Source organism: Narcine bancroftii, chromosome 3 (genome assembly GCF_036971445.1).
Source record: "Narcine bancroftii isolate sNarBan1 chromosome 3, sNarBan1.hap1, whole genome shotgun sequence".
Taxonomy (NCBI): domain Eukaryota; kingdom Metazoa; phylum Chordata; class Chondrichthyes; order Torpediniformes; family Narcinidae; genus Narcine; species Narcine bancroftii.
In genome coordinates this window covers 214,973,097-214,992,007 of record NC_091471.1, presented here as the reverse complement: position 1 = coordinate 214,992,007, position 18,911 = coordinate 214,973,097, and the positions used below count along the sequence as shown (strand labels likewise).

General features: G+C 41.5%; 2 long non-coding RNA genes across 2 annotated transcripts in view; one reads left to right on the top strand and one right to left on the bottom strand.

Annotated features, from left to right (window-relative positions):
* Positions 1 to 18,911, top strand: part of LOC138756376 (uncharacterized) — a 66,170-nt gene that overhangs the window by 27,815 nt on the left and 19,444 nt on the right. Inside the window, exon 3 of the long non-coding RNA XR_011353031.1 lies at positions 10,366 to 10,507. This is a non-coding gene — a long non-coding RNA (uncharacterized lncRNA). The remainder of the gene's footprint in view (positions 1 to 10,365; positions 10,508 to 18,911) is intronic.
* Positions 3,854 to 18,676, bottom strand: LOC138756377 (uncharacterized). Its single transcript, XR_011353032.1, has 3 exons — positions 18,555 to 18,676; positions 14,899 to 15,035; positions 3,854 to 4,137 (listed from the first exon to the last, which is right to left on the bottom strand). It is a non-coding gene; the product is annotated as an uncharacterized lncRNA (long non-coding RNA).

Below are 18,911 nucleotides of genomic sequence, written 5' to 3'. Positions count from 1 at the left end.
AGGGAAACAGAAAAGGAACTCTGTGGTGACCTGAAAGAAAGAGGTAATCATCTGGAGAACCCTAATGGGACAAGTTTCTTCGACAAGACACTGAACTGGCTGATGGAAGTAAATCAGTTTGTGGGTGTCTAATGAGCCACCAATGTCTCTCTGAAAACTGACAAGAACTTCCCTGAGTGGTGACCATTTACCTTTCAAGCACCAAAGCCCGGTGAAGATTCTTCAATGTTAAATTCTGTGCACAGTTATAAGAATTGCCTGATACCGGTGAACTTGGAGGAGTGAGAAGTGAGATTGGACTGTGGATCAAAGAACTTTTTCTGAACATACACACACACACACACACACACACGTGCATTTAGAATTAGAAGGGGGTTAAAGTTTGACCCTGTTTTCATATTAAAAGATAATTAAAAACCACCTTTGTTTAAGTAACCATTTGTCTTGGTGAATTTCTATTGCTGCTGGGTTTTGTGGTCCTCTGGGCCCGTCAAATTAGGTTCCTCCAGCACTTATGTGAACTCCAGCTATGACCTGTTAACCTATGCCCCTCTCTCTTCCCTTTTCCTTCCCCTCCCTACCCCCTTTTTTTATTTTGGCATCTACTTGACTTTTGTACTCCTAAAGAATGGCTCAGACTCTAGATGCTTTCTAGGGATGAAAGTTATCAGACTGAATATGTAGCTTCTCGAGCCATTTGAAACTAGAGCACAATGTCCTGCCTTGTCAAAACTGGACCTCATTTCTTCATTGCCCTATTTGATACTTGGTAGTGGCTGAACTGGCAAGGAATAACTTGTTTCCTTCACCCCACCTAAGGTTGACATCAGAATTTTGTTATTGTGATTCAACTCCTAGAACCATAAGAACATTACTGCCCAGAAACAGGCCCCTTTGGTCTTTCTAGTCTGTGCTGAACCATTTTTTTTCATGTAGTCCAGCTGACCTGCCCTCCAACCATAGTCCTCCATACCTCTCCTATTTATGTACCTGTCCAAATTCTTCTCAAGTGTTGAGAAAATGAAGCCCACATTCACCACCTCTACTGACAGCTCGTTCCACACCCTCACCACTCTCTATGTGAAGCAGTTCCCCTTCATGTTCCCCCTAACCTTTTCCCCTTCACCCTTAACCCATGTCCTCTGGTTTATAACTCATCTACCCTCAGTGGAAAAAGCCGACCTACATTTATCCTATCCCCCTCATAATTTTAAATACCTCTATCAAATCCCCCCTCATTCTTCTATGCTACAGGGAATAAAGTCCTAAACTGTTTAATCTTTCCCTGTAACTTGGTTCCTGGCATCTGGGAAGCATCCTAGTAAATGTTCCAGGTGTGTTTAATTTTTTATTGTTTAGATCAAGAAATTTGTTTGCCTTTGTTCGTGCTGAGCTATGATTTGTAATGTTCATTTTAAATAGTTCTATTTGTGTTTTGATCAAAGTTCAAGTTTCTCCTCATTAACTACATATTTAACTTTGGGTTACAATAAAACTTGCTTCACCAACTGACTTGCATATAACATTTCTACTTGGATAGCCCCACTACTGGAGTGATCCATAATGGACAATTTATTATCACTAAGTACCCAGAGGTTCATTAGAGGAAAGGACAATAAATCATTTTTTTGTGTCTAACCTGGGGAAATGAATTCACTCTTCATTACTTCTTAAATACATTAAAGATAAAAGGCCATGTTTATAATTTCTCCTGGACTGAAACACTTCCAATCTTTCATAAACTCGATGAATTTTCTCCTTTTGGAACTGGATAATTTCTTATGAATAAGCTATGCCTTTTCTGATGGGTTACGCATCAAACATCTCCAACACTTTTAGCAAATAGTTAAATGAACTCAATTGCATTAAGGAATGGCATGTTGAATGATCTAATCTGTCTTATTAATCTGGAGTTTTAATTATATATGCATCTTATGTACTATTAGATGTGGATCCTTTAAGAGTGCCATCATTTTAAGAAATATACAATGTATAGGGGTCCCTGTTAGGTCCCTGTTATAATACAATAGTTTGGGTCCACAAAATTACGTTGTGAAGAAAGCGGGGTCATGCTAAAATTGGGTTTCAATAAATCGTTGTAGTTGCAGTTGAAATTAAAGCACAAATTAATTTTTATTAAACCAACCATTCCCGCTGCTTGCGGCAGCCCAATGTCCCTGCTCCTCGCAGCAGCCCAAAATTCTCACAGCTCGTGGCAGCTCCAATTACCTGTACTCGCTTCTGTCCAGTGACTCATCATAATAAATCTGATTCGCATTAAATTGGGTCGCGTTAAATCGGGGTCCCAATGTCCATATTGTAACAGTGTTTTGGGACAACCTTCGAGAAAGTCCCTACACAGAGAAGCTGGCTGTGTGACTGTGGAACTTCTCTTTTTACATTAAATCGGTTTGGTAATTTTGCTTATCAGATAACCATGAGTATATTCGGAAGTGATGAGAAGTGTTGATTTATAAAACGTTGAAGTTCAGACATTGTGCCCATATATTCTAACAATGCATGCAGATGTACCAAAAGATAGTAGGCTGTTGCCAGAATACAGAACAGATCGTTGAATTTGTGGATGTTTGTAAAGAATGGACATAATGAATGAAGGTGCAGGGGATCTAGTTTTGAGGGATTGAGGCATGCAACAAGAATTGGTCAGTGCAGATCACAAAGCTCCACCAAAAATTAGGACTGTGGGCATGGCGCTCCCTCTCGATAATGGGGAACATCCTGGTCATCAGGTGCAAGGTGGTCTCAGTGCTGCTGTACATGGCACAGGTGAGGCCCATCCTGCGCACCTTTGGGAGTTACCAGAGCAGTTTTCAGATGCATTCGGGGTTCCAAATTGGATAGGGCCTGAAGGAGATCCATGTACAAGATGCCAGATAATGGAGGCAAGGGCATACCCAATGTGGCCCTCATCATGATGACCACCGTCATGTGTGGCTGCACAGGCTGTGTGTGGAACCAAAATACAAGGTCACTGTGCCACTATGTCCCAGGTGTTGCGAAGGATAGGCCTGGCCTGGCCTGGCCCCGTTGCCATGCAATATCCTATTCAGCATCCCCATCTCTCCTTCGTGGAAAAGTTTTTCCAGAACAACACCTTCAACTACAAGTCCATCAGGCAGTTGTTAGCTCAGAACGTCCTGCAGAAAATGAGAGATAAGGACTCAATGGATTCATTAGGATGGTTCCTGGAGCCAACTGTCCAGGTCATCTGGTGGAATGCCTCATTGCCAGGGCTCACATACAAACACCAGGACTTGGCCTGGCTGGTGGTGAGAGGGGCCCTTCCAGTGAGATCCTTCTTGCACAACCGGATCATCACCCTTCAGGCATATTTTCTTCAGAATGGTTGTGGTGAAGTGGATAGTGTCGTTCAACTCTTTACTAAATGTAGATTTGCAAAAACTATGTGGAAAAGGATGCAGGGAACTTTGTCACAGTTCATCCCAGGCGGCAGCATGACAGAAGATCTATTGCCTGTCATCCTGAATCCAACATCCAGGACTGCTAGAGGACCATCAATCTTTGGTCAGCCTGAAACCTGTTGGTCTTTCAACACAGAGATGTTGGTGTGAAAATGCTGCCAACTGACACTTCAGGAGTACATGCTGAGGGACGTGCTGAAGCTTGGTGCAGCCAAAGTGAGGGTGCTGTGGGGAAGTACCACAGTCAAGAGTCCTCCCATTAACAGGCACTGAGAGACTGACCCTAAGGTCATTGATGAGAATGTATTGATATGATTGAATGTAAAAAGTCTCAAACAGTTTTTCTTGTATTGTAAATAATTTATTGTGAATAAAGTATATTTTTGGGAAAAAAAACAATGAAGGGAAGAGTTTTCACTGAACGTAAAATTGTTTGGCCACAAGTGAAACCACAACAGATGAAAGTAAATCTGCTGCTATTTCTTATTGGCCACCAGGGGAAAATATATATCACACCATAAAGCTCTCAAATAAAACCCAGGAGAATACATTAGATGTGTTACAAGCATACTATAAACCAATCAGAGATAAAACAGTTGACTCTTACAATTTTTTATCTGCAACCAGAAGGCTGGATGAAACCATAATGGAGCTTTTAAGGTGAGCAGAAAACTGCTTCTTCACAGTTGAATCTCTGAAAAATAGATAGAGAATTTGGGGTCAGTTGAGGAAACCCTTTGGAATTAATGGTCTTTCACTGGCTAGTCCAATTATAGATAGCCATCTTTTTCAAATGTCTTTGTTGGATGCAGGTTTCAAGAAATGGCATAGAAAAGGTATTCAAAGTTTCAAGGATCTTCATATTTAAATAATGTTGCCTCCTTTGAACAATTATTCACCAAATTTGCTGTACAATCTTTCCAATAAACATTTTTTTAGATATTTACAAATTAGACATTTTGTTCAGTACAAGCTTTTATGTTTTCCTCAAATTTCTAACACTAAGTCTCTTGATCTGCTTTTTATTATACAATTTTATTTTCATGGTGGATTAATAGCATGTATTTATAATAATTTATGGACTTAAATTCATTCCTAATGGCTGGAATCAAGAGATTGGGAAAGAGATTTGAATATAACATTTCAGATGCAGATTCGAACTCTACTCTCAGTTTGATTAATGATTCCTCATTTTGTGCAAGACATTGGTTATTACAATTTAAGGTGGTGCACAGAATTCAAACCTCTCAACTTAAATTATCCCATTTCTATGCAGATGTTGATTTCTGAAGCCGTTCTGATTCATATGTTCTGGGAATGTCCAAATTTAGGAAGATTTTGGAGAGATTTTTCAAACTCTTATCAAAAGTGTTCAAGATTAACTTGGAACCCTATCTGTTAATTGCTCAGTTTGGTCTTTCTCACCACTCAGATAAACTTCTATCAGTATCTCAGGAAAAAGTCTTAGCTTTTACTATATTGATAGTTAGACGAGCTATTTTATTGACTGCTGAGTAAGAGTTGCCCCAATCAGAAGCTTTATCTGTAAATTTGGGGGTGGGGGTGTTAATTATTTATAAAGTTATTGTTCATCTTTTGGGCGGCTCCATGGAGGGGGATGAACCTGCAGATTCAGTGACAGTTAAATGTTTTTAAATAATGTGACTGAAAATAAAGTAAAATGCTTTAAGGTTTGTTCAGTGCAAGTACAGGCTAGGTTTTTTTTGTCTTTTAAACTATTTATACTTCATGCAGGTGTATTAGTAAGAGTAAGTCTCAAGAAACCAGATGATATACATATCTGGCATCAACCAATTCGTATTGGTGCCAGATAGCTGTGGTTTTACTGTACAGGTATATTACAATTTTAGGGGACAATAAAAGGGACTTTGAACTTTGAGAAAAATAATCACATGAGACAGAGGTAACTCCAGGATATTGTTTACTAATAGGCAAGCTGTCCAAAATCAGGCTAGAAACATTGAATGGCCAAGACCAGTAAATTTAGACAGGCAGCACAGAAACAGGTCATTTTGGCTCACAAACCCGTGCTCCCAATTATACCCGATTGGCCTACAACCCCCGGTACGCTTTGAAGGGTGGGAGGAACTGGAGCCCTCAGGGAAAACCCACACAGACATGGGGAGAATGTACAAACTCCTTACAGAGAGTGCAGGTATCGAACCCCAGTTCTGATCGCTGGCGGTGTAACAGCATTGTGCTAATCGCTGCACCAACTGTGCCGCCCTTAAACTAAAAGATTAAGCTGGAGGCTTATAGTCAAAATAACTCTGATATTGTAGATATTGACGACAACATTATGATTGCCAATTGAGAAGTACCTCCTGCAGAGGAAAAAGGATCTATGCTACATGGTTAGAAACATTTCCCCAGACAAGTGCATGATCAGGGCGACATCAAATGATGTGGCGTGAGGGAAATGTGTGTGTATTTGGACAGAGAAAGAGTACCATTTGATAACAATGAGCCAGATAAAATTCAATTCTGTGGAAAGAATACCCTCTAGATCAGTCTCAACCTTTTTTTAGGCCTATGGCCCTCTGAAGACTCTGCTCAAAGTTTGTGAGCATCATCCCTGTGAAGCAGTCAAGTTTACTTGTTTTTTTCTCTACTTCTCTGACTGACTATACAAAAAAAAATTTTATGATTTCAGTCTGTGCCCCCCCCCTTAAATTTGCTGAAGCCCCTGGTGGTGGGTGGGGTGTGTGTTGCTGTACAGTCCTTGTTGAGATTGGCTTGTCCACACCATGTTATGGTGTAATGTCAACCAATGACATCTTAGGTTGTCTGTGGAGAAACGTGTACCTTCTTTCAGAAGAAAGCGCTCAATCTTAACTCAGTGCTGCTAAACCCAGTGAGTCATGTGATGTCGATGTGAGACATTGAAACCAATTGGTTGTTGCTCTATGAAGCTGGTGAACCCAAAGGGTAAAGTGAGAAAGTTTGTGTCTGAGCAGTGACGTGGATCAGTTCCAGTTTGCCTACCGTAGCAACAGGTCTATAGCAAATGCCATCTCACTGGCTCAACACAAAGCCCTGGAACAGCAGGACAGCAAATATGCATACATCAGGATATTATTTATTGACTACAGTTTGACATTCATCGCCATCAGCCCCTCAAAACTGATCAGCAAACTCCAAAATCTGGACTTCAACACCCTACTGCAGGGGTGTCAAACTCAAATTCACATAGGGCCAAAATTAAAAACTTGGACTAAGTCGAGGGCCGAACTAAATATTTATTGAAAATTTTCAACAACATCTGCATGTTTTCTCTTCTTTCAACATATGTAATGTTAAACTTTAGGATATAACTTTAGGAGGATAATGTTACAGGTCAGGAATAGGTAGCTCAAGTTCACCCTTTGCTTGACCTGAGGTAAACATATTTGGTCCCTGTGGAGATGTAGTCAGCATTCACAGGCTGTGTCCATTTTGGCCTGCATCAGGACTCAGCATTTCCTGCTCACTCCTCAGGCTCTAGGCCTCTATTCACCCTCGACCCACCATCCCTCTACCCTCAACCTGACCAGTCCTTTACCCAACCTCAACTCAACCCTCACTCTTACTCGCTCTGCCTCTACCCACCCCATCCTATACACGCCCCTCTACTGCCACTCCCCTCAACCTGTTCCTCCCTCTACCCGTCTCTCACCCTCTAATCACCCCTCCCCTACTCGCCCTGCCCCTCCCCTTTTACCTCTTCCCTATCCACCCCTCCTTTACTCATCCCTCCCTCTAACTGCCCCTCGCACCACCATAACTTCCCCTGCCCATTACTCCTCACCTACACCCTCTGCCCACCCTTGCTTACCCACCCACTCAGGCCCAGCGCGCTGCCGATCAGCCTTTGCGGACAGCCACCATCTCTCTCTTCACGTGCAGGGCCGAACCAGCCATCCCTGGGGTCCGCGCGGGTGCAAGCGCTGAAGGCCGTGGCGACCGGGAGAAGTGCGCTCGCGCTGTGGAAGGGCCATCCGGTGCCAGTCGCATGGGGCTCGCGCTGCCTGGGGGCCGTGCGCAGCCTGCCATGTCCGTCGCGCCGACAGGAAATCACAGGCACTCGCCAATCCGCCGCACCGCTCGACAGGTGGGAGAAGTGACTGGTTGTGCGGGGAGCCTTCCAACTGGCTTGCCGGCTGATGACATCGACAGACTTCTCGTGTTACAATGGGGAAGGATGTGCAATGAAGGGGGAGGAGGGTGGGGGTGACATTACCAAAAAACAGCATCGGCTCTCGCTGCAGGGCGGGCCACCTCTAATACATTTTTGAAATGATCTTGCGGGCCAAATATAGTTATATCGCGGGCCAAATTTGGCCCGCAGGCCAGAGTTTGACATGTGTGCCCTACTGTGTAATTAGATCCTGGATTTCCTTACCTCCAGTGAGGATTGGTAAGAATATTTCCTCCACAATCTTCATCTGTACCAGAGCACCACAGGTCTGTGTACTTAGCCCCCCCTGTTCCTTTACACTTAAGAATGTGTGACTTGGTATGACAACAATACCATTTCCAAATTTGTGCACGATACATCACTCATTAGCTGTTAAAAAAGGGTTGATGAGTCAGCACACAGGACGGAGATTGAAAACTTGGCTGAATGGTATATTAACAACAACCTTGCACTCAATGTCACCAACACCAAGGAGCTGACTTTTGGAAGGGAGAACCAGAGGTGTATGATCCAATGATCGTTGGGAGTCAGAGGTGGAGACCTACTTTAAATTCCTGGGCTCATTATCTCAGGGAGGACCTTTCCTGGGTGCAAAACATTAATGTCATTTTGAACAAAGCATGTCAACACCTCTCCATCCTCAAGGGTTTGCAGAGGTTTGGTATGACATTAGAAACATTGACAAACCTCTAGAGATGTGTAGTGGAAAGTATGCTGACCAGCTGCATCATGGTCTGGTATGGGGGCACCAGTATTTCTCAGGAGAAAGCCCTGCAAAAGGTAGTGGACACAGCCCAGGACATCACATTCAAAACTCTCCCCACCATTGAGAACATCTTCAGTGAATGCTGCAGCAACAACCATCAAGATCTACACCACTCGGCTCATGCTCAGCTCTCATTGCTGCCATCAGCTAAAAGGTATAGGTACCACAAGACTTGTAACACCAGGTTCAGGAACAGCTGTTCCCCCTCCACCATCAGACTCCTCAACGACAAACTCAATCAGTGACTCATTTAAGGGCTCTTGCTTTGCACATTATTCATTACTGATTATTTATTTTTTTGTATTGCACAGTTGTTTGTTTCCATTTTTTCCTTTGTTAACAGTTCTCCCCTTATATACATATTTCTTCTCGAGTAAGTAGAAATTCTGCCTGACCCACAGGAAAAAAAAATTATCTTATGTGACATCATGCATATAATCTGAGAATAAATTTGAACTTTGATATTTGTAAAGAAAAAAATATTACATCCACAATTGGAGGGAGCAGAGAACAGCCAATGGGACTGATGGAGGCGTGATCCTGGTGGAATGACGTTACAAACTCAGTGGACCAAATGGCCTCCTTTTGCTCTTATATCTTGTGGACTAATCGAAAGAAGACAGTGAGAATGTGTCAGAAGGTAATTCAGTTTGAAACAATATCACATCCAGATCTTATGGAGGAACTGATGGAGGATCCAACCTGGGTGGATAGTCTATTGACCCAAACATCTAGAGAACTTTCAGATTTCAGATTTATTGTCTGAGTACACACATGACATCACACACAACCCTGTGATTCTTTTCTCCTGCAGGTGCGGCAGAATTACCACCAATTGGAAGAGCAAAAAATAAACTGTACACATCGTAAAACATGGAAACAAAGTACTGTAAAAAGATAATGAATTTTAACAAACAGACTGTGCAATAGAGAGAGAATAAAAAGAAAATGAATAAAGTGCACCAGTGAGTGTCCTTAAATGAGTCCCTGTTGGAGTTTGTTGTTGAGGAGTCTGATGGTGGAGGGGTAGCAGCTGTTCCTGAACCTGGTGGTGCGAGTCTTGTGGCACCTTGTCCTCAAGTGAAGGTTTTTTTTCTGTTTTACATAATTGAAAAAGAGACATCATATAATTGCCTCAGGTTTCATGTGAATCCTTTATAAAAACACGAATAGACTTCAACTTTTAATGAGATTGTTGAAAAAGTTTTTCCCAGTTGACTGTCTCTGTAGGGCAGGCATATGGCACAGAAAGGATGTGGGTCTCTTTGCAACATCTTATGTTTAATAACGCACTTGTTAATTTAACTTACCAGCTATCTTGCAGTATCTCAGACAGAGGTACTGATACAGTTTCCAATTAGGCCAAATTAACAGGCTACATATTGCAACCAAAACTGCACTGGACTGAAAAATCTGTTCTTATTTTTTATTTGCTGAATATAATGTTGGTCTTGAATGAGCACACTTCTGTTATTAGGGCGGCACGGTTGGTGTAGCGGTTAGCGCAACGCCTTTATAGCACCAGTGATCTTGGCCAGGATTTGAATCTCACACTGTCTGTAAGGAATTTGTACATTCTCTCCGTGTCTGCATTCCCTTGCGGACTCTGGTTTCAAAAACGGTGTAAATTGGGTGGCACGGACTCATGTTACCGTGCTGTACATCAAATTTAAAAACATTTTAAAACATATATTGTTTTAAGCTGAACTCTTGATGTATATTTAAAATTGTAGTCTGGTAATATTTAATACACATATAATTCAAAACAATTCATTAAATGTCATTAATTTGCTAGCACTTTGCAAAAAGGTGGATACAAAATTAGGTTCTGCAATGGTTTTTTGGTGTAATTGCTGTTAAATTGGTGTTGTTTTTTTCAATCCAATATGTCATGACCAGACATTGATTCAATTCTACTCCTTGTTACACTGATTCTATATTTATTTGGTTCTTTTCAGATTTCTTTAACATTTCCAAGCCTAGAAGATGAATCAATTAGTATTGGTTTTATACACAATTCATTGTCGTCATGGTTATCCCTCGTGGTCATCGATGATGGCCTTCATTCTATTGATCCACTGAGCTAAGACGCCTGTACAGGTATTTGTTTAACATGTACTTAATGCTGCACTCCAAGAAGCACACGATAAATCATAAATCAATGAATTAACTCCAATGGGATGAAAACCATGACAGTTGCTGATGGATTTGTTGCAGCCTGCATCCACCTTCACAGCCCTTGAGTTCAGAGTAACTTCATCCGTCTGTTCCACCATTAAGGACTTGGTTGGATTGTTGTTTGTCAGGAACCTCACTTTCGACCTTACCGCCATGAGTAGCCCTAGCAGGAGCATATTTCCAGATAGCATCACTCTCGGGATCACGGGACCACGTAATGTTTTTAAACAATTAATTATTTAAGGGGTCTCTTTTATGTTATTCATTTTGAGGATATGTGCACCCCTAGCAAGGCCAGCATTTATTTCCATCCTAATTTGTCTTTGAGAAGATGATGATGAACCATTTGCTTGAACCACTCCAGTCCTTCCTGATCAATGGTAATTTTGATATCAACGGCTGCAACTTGGTGAATATCAAGGGAAGTTAGTCAGATTTGCTCTTGAAAGAGATGATTATTGCCTGGACTTTTTGTTTAGTGATCTTATGTGTGGCTTATATGCTCATACTGAATGTTTTTTGCTTTTTACTGCACGCAGGCATCGGCTGCCTCATTTGTCAAGGTGGAGAGAATAAAACCATAAGATATGGGAGCAGAAGTAGGCCATTCGGATAATCAAGTTTGCTCCGCGATTCCATCATAAGCTGATCCATTCTCCCTCTCAGCCCCACTCCTCTGCCATCACCCCATAACCTTTGATGTCTTACCCCTGCCTTAAATACACCCAATGACCTGGCCTCCACAGCTCTCCTTGGCAGCAAATTCCAGAGGTTCACCACTCTCTGGCTAAAGAAATCCTTCTGCATCTCTGTTTTAAATGGGCACCCTTCAATCATGAACTTTCACCCTCCTGTCCTTGACTCCCCTACCATGGAAAACAAACTTTTTCACATCTACTCTCCCAAGACCCTTCAACATTCAAAATACTTCTATGTGGTTCCCCCCTCATTCTTTTGAACGTGGTGGAGCACAGTCCAAAAGTTGTTCAACGTTCCTCATATGCTGATTCCTTCATTCCAGGAATGTCATAGAGCAATTGCCAAAGAACTGGCTTCACGGTGAAATTAAGGAGACAGCTGAAGATGATTGGACCAAGGAAAGTGCCTTGAGGAACTTCTGTCATAATGTCCTAGCCTGGGATGGTTAACATCCAAAACCTCAAATCATCTTGTTTTGCACAAGATGAGAGTCCGATTATCTGGATGTTTTCCTTTTCATGCACATGAACTTGAAGTTTTTTGTCATCTGCATAAATAGGAGGCCACAAAAGTCTTACATGATGCGGCTAACCAGGTACTAAATCTCACAACACAAAGCCAAATTTGGAATATTTGATCACTGCAGGAAAAATATCAATAAGATAAAAAGAGTGCAGAGATATTTACTCAGATGCTGGCCGGACTTCAGGAACTGAGTCACAGGGAAAGGTTAAAGAGGTTAGGACTTTATTCCCTGGAAAAGAATGAGGGGAGATTTAATAGAGGGGGAATAGACAGAGTAAATGTAGATAGACTTTTTTTCCACTGAGGGTAGGTGAGATACAAACCAGAGGATATGGGTTCATTTTAAAAAAAAGTTTAGACATACAGTACTTTTCGACCCACAAACTCATGTCGCCCAATTTACATCCAATTAACCTTCAAACCATCGGTTGAGTCCAACCGCTCAGTCCAAGATTCCGCCCTGCTCCAGCTCCCTCAACAGCCCCTAAGGCTAGAGCTGGATGAGGTTCCCACCCTGGATGAGACATATAAGGCAATCGAACAACTGAAAAGTGGCAAAGCAGCAGGTATGGATGGAATCCCCCCAGAAGTCTGGAAGGCTGGCGGCAAAACTCTGCATGCCAAACTGCATGAGTTTTTCAAGCTTTGTTGGGACCAAGGTAAACTGCCTCAGGATCTTCGTGATGTCACCATCATCACCCTGTACAAAAAAAAAGTCGAGAAATCAGACTGCTCAAACTACAGGGGAATCACGTTGCTCTCCATTGCAGGCAAAATCTTCGCTAGGATTCTACTAAATAGAATAATACCTAGTGTCGCCGAGAATATTCTCCCAGAATCACAGTGCGGCTTTCGTGCAAACAGAGGAACTACTGACATGGTCTTTGCCCTCAGACAGCTCCAAGAAAAGTGCAGAGAACAAAACAAAGGACTCTACATCACCTTTGTTGACCTCACCAAAGCCTTCGACACCGTGAGCAGGAAAGGGCTTTGGCAAATACTAGAGCGCATCGGATGTCCCCCAAAGTTCCTCAACATGATTATCCAACTGCACGAAAACCAACAAGGTCGGGTCAGATACAGCAATGAGCTCTCTGAACCCTTCTCCATTAACAATGGCGTGAAGCAAGGCTGTGTTCTCGCACCAACCCTCTTTTCAATCTTCTTCAGCATGATGCTGAACCAAGCCATGAAAGACCCCAACAATGAAGACGCTGTTTACATCCGGTACCGCACGGATGGCAGTCTCTTCAATCTGAGGCGCCTGCAAACTCACACCAAGACACAAGAGAAACTTGTCCGTGAACTACTCTTTGCAGACGATGCCGCTTTAGTTGCCCATTCAGAGCCAGCTCTTCAGCGCTTGACGTCCTGCTTTGCGGAAACTGCCAAAATGTTTGGCCTGGAAGTCAGCCTGAAGAAAACTGAGGTCCTCCATCAGCCAGCTCCCCACCATGATTACCAGCCCCCCCACATCTCCATCGGGCACACAAAACTCAAAACGGTCAACCAGTTTACCTATCTCGGCTGCACCATTTCATCAGATGCAAGGATCGACAATGAGATAGACAACAGACTCGCCAAGGCAAATAGCGCCTTTGGAAGACTACACAAAAAAGTCTGGAAAAACAACCAACTGAAAAACCTCACAAAGATAAGCGTATACAGAGCCGTTGTCATACCCACACTCCTGTTCGGCTCCGAATCATGGGTCCTCTACCGGCACCACCTACGGCTCCTAGAACGCTTCCACCAGCGTTGTCTCCGCTCCATCCTCAACATCCATTGGAGCGCTTACATCCCTAACGTCGAAGTACTCGAGATGGCAGAGGTCGACAGCATCGAGTCCATGCTGCTGAAGATCCAGCTGCGCTGGATGGGTCACGTCTCCAGAATGGAGGACCATCGCCTTCCCAAGATCGTGTTATATGGCGAGCTCACCACTGGCCACCGTGACAGAGGTGCACCAAAGAAAAGGTACAAGGACTGGCTAAAGAAATCTCTTGGTGCCTGCCACATTGACCACCACCAGTGGGCTGATAACGCCTCAAACCGTGCATCTTGGCGCCTCACAGTTTGGCGGGCAGCAACCTCCTTTGAAGAAGACCGCAGAGCCCACCTCACTGACAAAAGGCAAAGGAGGAAAAACCCAACACCCAACCCCAACCAACCAATTTTCCCCTGCAACCGCTGCAATCGTGTCTGCCTGTCCCGCATCGGACTTGTCAGCCACAAACGAGCCTGCAGCTGACGTGGACTTTTTACCCCCTCCATAAATCTTCGTCCGCGAAGCCAAGCCAAAGAAAGAAGAACCTTCAAACCAGCTCTGAAACTGTGTTGAATTCCAAATGAACTTCATAGATACCAGTCCAAAGCTGTCTGTAAGGAGTTTGTATGTTCTCCCTGTGCCTGCCTGGGCTTTCTCCAGAGGCTCCAATTTCCTCCCACCATTTGCAACATACCATGGGTGTAGGTAAATTTGATGTAAATTGGGTGGTATGGACTCATGGGCTGAAATGGCCTGCTACCAAGTCGTATGGCTAAATTATAATTGTGGGGCTCAGTTTAAATTTTTAAATTTTTAATTTATAGTTTTTTTAAAATTTAGACATACAGCATGGTAACAGGCCATTTCAACCCACGAGTCCATGTCATCTAATTTACGCCCAATTACACTACACCTTGAATGGTGGGAGGAAACCGGAGCCCCCGGGGAGAACCAACACAGATATGGGGGGAACGTACAAACTCCTTACAGACAGTGCAGGATTCGAACCTGAGTCCGGTCTCAATCACTGTCACTAAAGGCATTGCGCTAACTGCTATGCCAACTGTACTCCCCACTCTTCAAGTTCAGCTGAAATATTGTCTGGTCCCCAAGCCTATGCTGTATCCATTACTCTCAACTCTTTCTCAGTATCACATGGGGTGAAATAAGCAGGCTGGAGACTCCTTCCATGAACATGGGTGATCTCAGGAGGAAGCAAAGTATAATTTCTCACAGTCTATTTTTTTTTCTGGTTTCCTGTCATACTTCAAGCTTACAAAATGTGAAAACAACATCATTGAAAATTCATTTTCTGCATTACCTTTTGGACTTCTTCCCTACTGATCTTGGTTCAGTCAGAGACGAACACGGTGTAAGGTTTCACCAGGACATTGCAACCATGGAAAAGCGGTATCAGGGCAACTGGAACCCATCAATTCTGGCCAACTATTGTCGATACTGAGTACAAATGAAAATCAGTGTGAAACCATTTTTAGGTCAGTTGAATTAATGCTATGTGTCAACATCAGCATGTGATTAAACCTGCCAAATTCAATAAAAAGTTTCTTCAACTTCCAACATTATACAGCAAATCTGAAATTATCCTTGTGTTCAGATTGAACTTTTCTACTATAATCCCCAATTTCTTTTTCAGAAAGCAGAACTTTTGAAAGAATTTGTTGTCCAGTGTAATTGTGGGCATGAACCACTCTTACTTGAATGTTTTTACAAATTTATTTATAACCTGTGCTGGTCTAATCATGTTGATGCATTGGCCATGAATGTGTACCAACATCCTCCTTCTTCAGCTAAATGTAACATGCCTCCAGTATCCATCCCTTCTCTTTTCTGTTCCCTTCTCCATGGCTGAGTCCTTAACTACCATCAGAGACAAATGGTTCACCATTCATTGAGTGAGAGGACCCAGATGCTACATAATCTTCTCTCATATCCTCCTTTGCAGGATTAACTGCTCCGATTGTAAGAAGGTCAATGAATCTCTGAGAAAATCATTTCAAACTGACTACCTTGAGGGATTACAAAATATACTGGAGTGTATGGGATTTCTCCCATTTGGAGCTCCCCCCCCCCCCTCCCCATTCTTCTGTGCTTATCCTGCACCATATCCTGTCCAGATGTATCGCAGTGTGACCCAGAATTGTTTTGCCTAGGACCACAAGAAACTGCAATGTTTTGAACACAACAAACCAACCTCCCAACATTTGAAAGGGAACATTTCATCTCAGGCACACTCTTTTCCTTCCCCTCCCTTCAGGCCTCTGAAATTATCATACATAATTTTGAAAAAGTGCACATCCACATCCACATTCAAGCCAGGGTGGCCATTCCAAAAGGAGAACATGGTTTAAATTTTATAAATTTAGTTTGGAAGCACTCTATAGTTAATTATGACCAGGTCCTCCTTTTTGGAAATTTGGAAATGACCATCCTAATTCAAGCACAAGTTGTTATCAAACTTTTGAATGGACCCCCATTAATAGAAGGTTGCACTGTTTCTCTTCACCACAATTCCTTGCACTTTTGCTTCTGTGGCCTGCAGTTTTGTTTTATTGCAATATTAAGTTTTTATTCTGAATACTTTATTTTAGAATTTTCACATGTGTAGTATATAATCATTCATTTACATCCCTCATCTTAGTACAGATTCATTCTGACTACAAAAATAATTGCAACCCTCCCCTTAAAACTAAAGCCCTCCGTAACCCCAATCTCTCAGACAAAAATCAGTCATTACTTATAGATGTTTATATTATATGTAATAACATATTAAAGAAAAAAGAAAGCTACTGAATTGTACTAGGCTAGTCCATGGTACATCAAGGACTGAACCATCAAGTAGTTATCTGAACAAACGGGTGAGGTTGTAGGAATCAGCGATTGGAAGAGACAAATTTAAATCACAATAACCATCTTTTGTATATATGAGCTCCATATTTGTAATTAAGTAATGCACTTATTTCTCAAATTATAAGTATTTTGTTTCCAACGGGATAGACTTTTCAATTTCTGCATGTAATCAGTTGACACCCAGACATGAGTTTGAGTTCCAAGTGACTACAATACACTTTCTTGCCACCGCCAATACTATTTTCACGAACTTTCTTTGATTTGGTGAAAGTTTCAATTCTGGGTTTGTCCCTTTCACATTCCCGAATAAAAATAAGTCAGGGTTTTGTGGGTATGAAATACCAATAATTTGTTCCAGCAATTCCCCTACTTTCACTCAAAAAAGTCGCACTTTTGGACACGCCATGAGAATGCAAAAAGGTACCTTCTTCTATATCACACCTAAAACACTTATTTGATAAATCCAATTTTATTTTATTCAATTGATGTATAATTGATGCCTAAAGTTATACTGCACCAATCTATATCATACATTGATTGTATTGGACATAGAGTCTCTGCACAAATCCATCCAAGTTTGTTCATACTCCAAACCTGTTACCATTTCAATTTAGATTTATAAAGTCCACGTTTATAAGTTGCTCTTCGTAGTAGAAGATATATTGCAGAAGTAAATTTTCAGACTGTTCATCATCTCATAAGAGTTTCCACTTCACAAACTTGACTCTTCAAAATCTTTTTTATTTAAAAGTAGCAAAAAAGAATGTTCCCAGTTATTCCATATTTTCCCCTCATTTGAATAGAGGACATTAACTGTCCCTACTCATAACATTCTCCAAAAGATTTAACTCCTTTATCGGACCACAATTTCAATAAAATTGTTATCTCGCAAATAAGGTATCAAACTATTATGAAACAAAAGGGTATAGGGTGATATATCTCCTTTAGTTCCAAATTTCCCCATCCATCTTACCCCAAATATCTACTAAATGCTTCAGTAAGGATATATCTTTAGTTCCTGTCATGAATCTTGAATTCCATTTGCTGATAAAGGCTGTGATTGATTTTTCTCCAATTTTCCCCACTTCTATATTAACCCATGATGGTATGGTCTCTCCTTCAAAAAAGGATTCAATAAATCACAAATGAGCTGCTCTGTAATAATTATAAAAAATGTGGAAGTTGTAGTCACCCAGTTTATATTTCCATGTTAATTTCTGTATCTATACTCTAGGCATTTTATATTTCCATTAAAATTTTCAAACCCATTTATTGTGTTCCTTAAAAAATTCTGAGGTATTGAAATAGGTAATGTCTGAAATAGATTGAATGCATGGAAAAATGTTCATTTTTATACAATTGACTCTCCCTATTAAGGTAATAGGTAACATCATCCACTTTTTAAAATCCTCTTCAACTTTATGAAGCATAGGTAGGTAGTTCAATTTATATAAATTCTGCAAATTATCATCTGTTCCAATCCCCAAACATTTGATCCAACTTTTGGCCATTTAATCTGAGTATTTCGTTGACATGTCTTAAAATCACCTTTTGTAAATAGCATAACTTTGCTTTTATCCCAATTTATCTTATAACTCAAAACTTCTCCATTTATCTTCTATCTGGAGATCTCATTGCCTTAAGGCACAGGTTCAGTCAAATAAATCAATACATCATCTGCAAATAAACTAATTTTATGTTCTTCATGACCGACTCTGAATCCCTTAATAGATACATCTTGTCTAATCATCTCTGCAAGAGGTTCAATGGCTAATATAAATAATGCTGGCGACAAAGGACATCTGCTAGACCACTGTAAATTAAAAGGTGCCGAAATTTGTCTATTGATTACTACTTCAGGCTAAAGTTTTTATTCTTGCACTACCTGCTGGATGATGTAAAGGTTGACTTGCCTGGATAGTAGACAAAGCAAAGTTTTTCATTGCATCTCGGTAGAAATAACAATAAATAACACAATTCAATTACCTTTGACCAACTCTTATGGAGAATCTGACTGAACATTGGTACAAGAAATGGCCAAAATCCAGTTTCTAGGCTCGACCATCTACCGGCCGTGCTGTGGCTGCTACTGGCAGACATTTTCTTTACCTCAATGCATTGGCAAAGTCAGCTCTTTGTCTGGTCCTGGCACATCCTCAGAAAAGGCACTAACTGCCACGTGCATCTCCTTCTATTGCCTTTGCTGCATGTGCAAGGTGTGCTTTCAGTCTCCTGTGGGCACAAAATACTGAGGATTGAAACATCAAATTCTGCAGACGCCATGATGGTACCTTGAAGAAGAACTCAGGCCCTAAATGTTGGTGATATATTTTTACCTCCCATGAATTCTGCTGAGTTCCTCCAGCATTTGTGTGTCTTTACTACAATCACAGTGCCTGCAACTTTCGGGTTTCACTCTTATTTGTTAGTTGCTTAGTTTGTAAACAATATACACAATAAAAACTC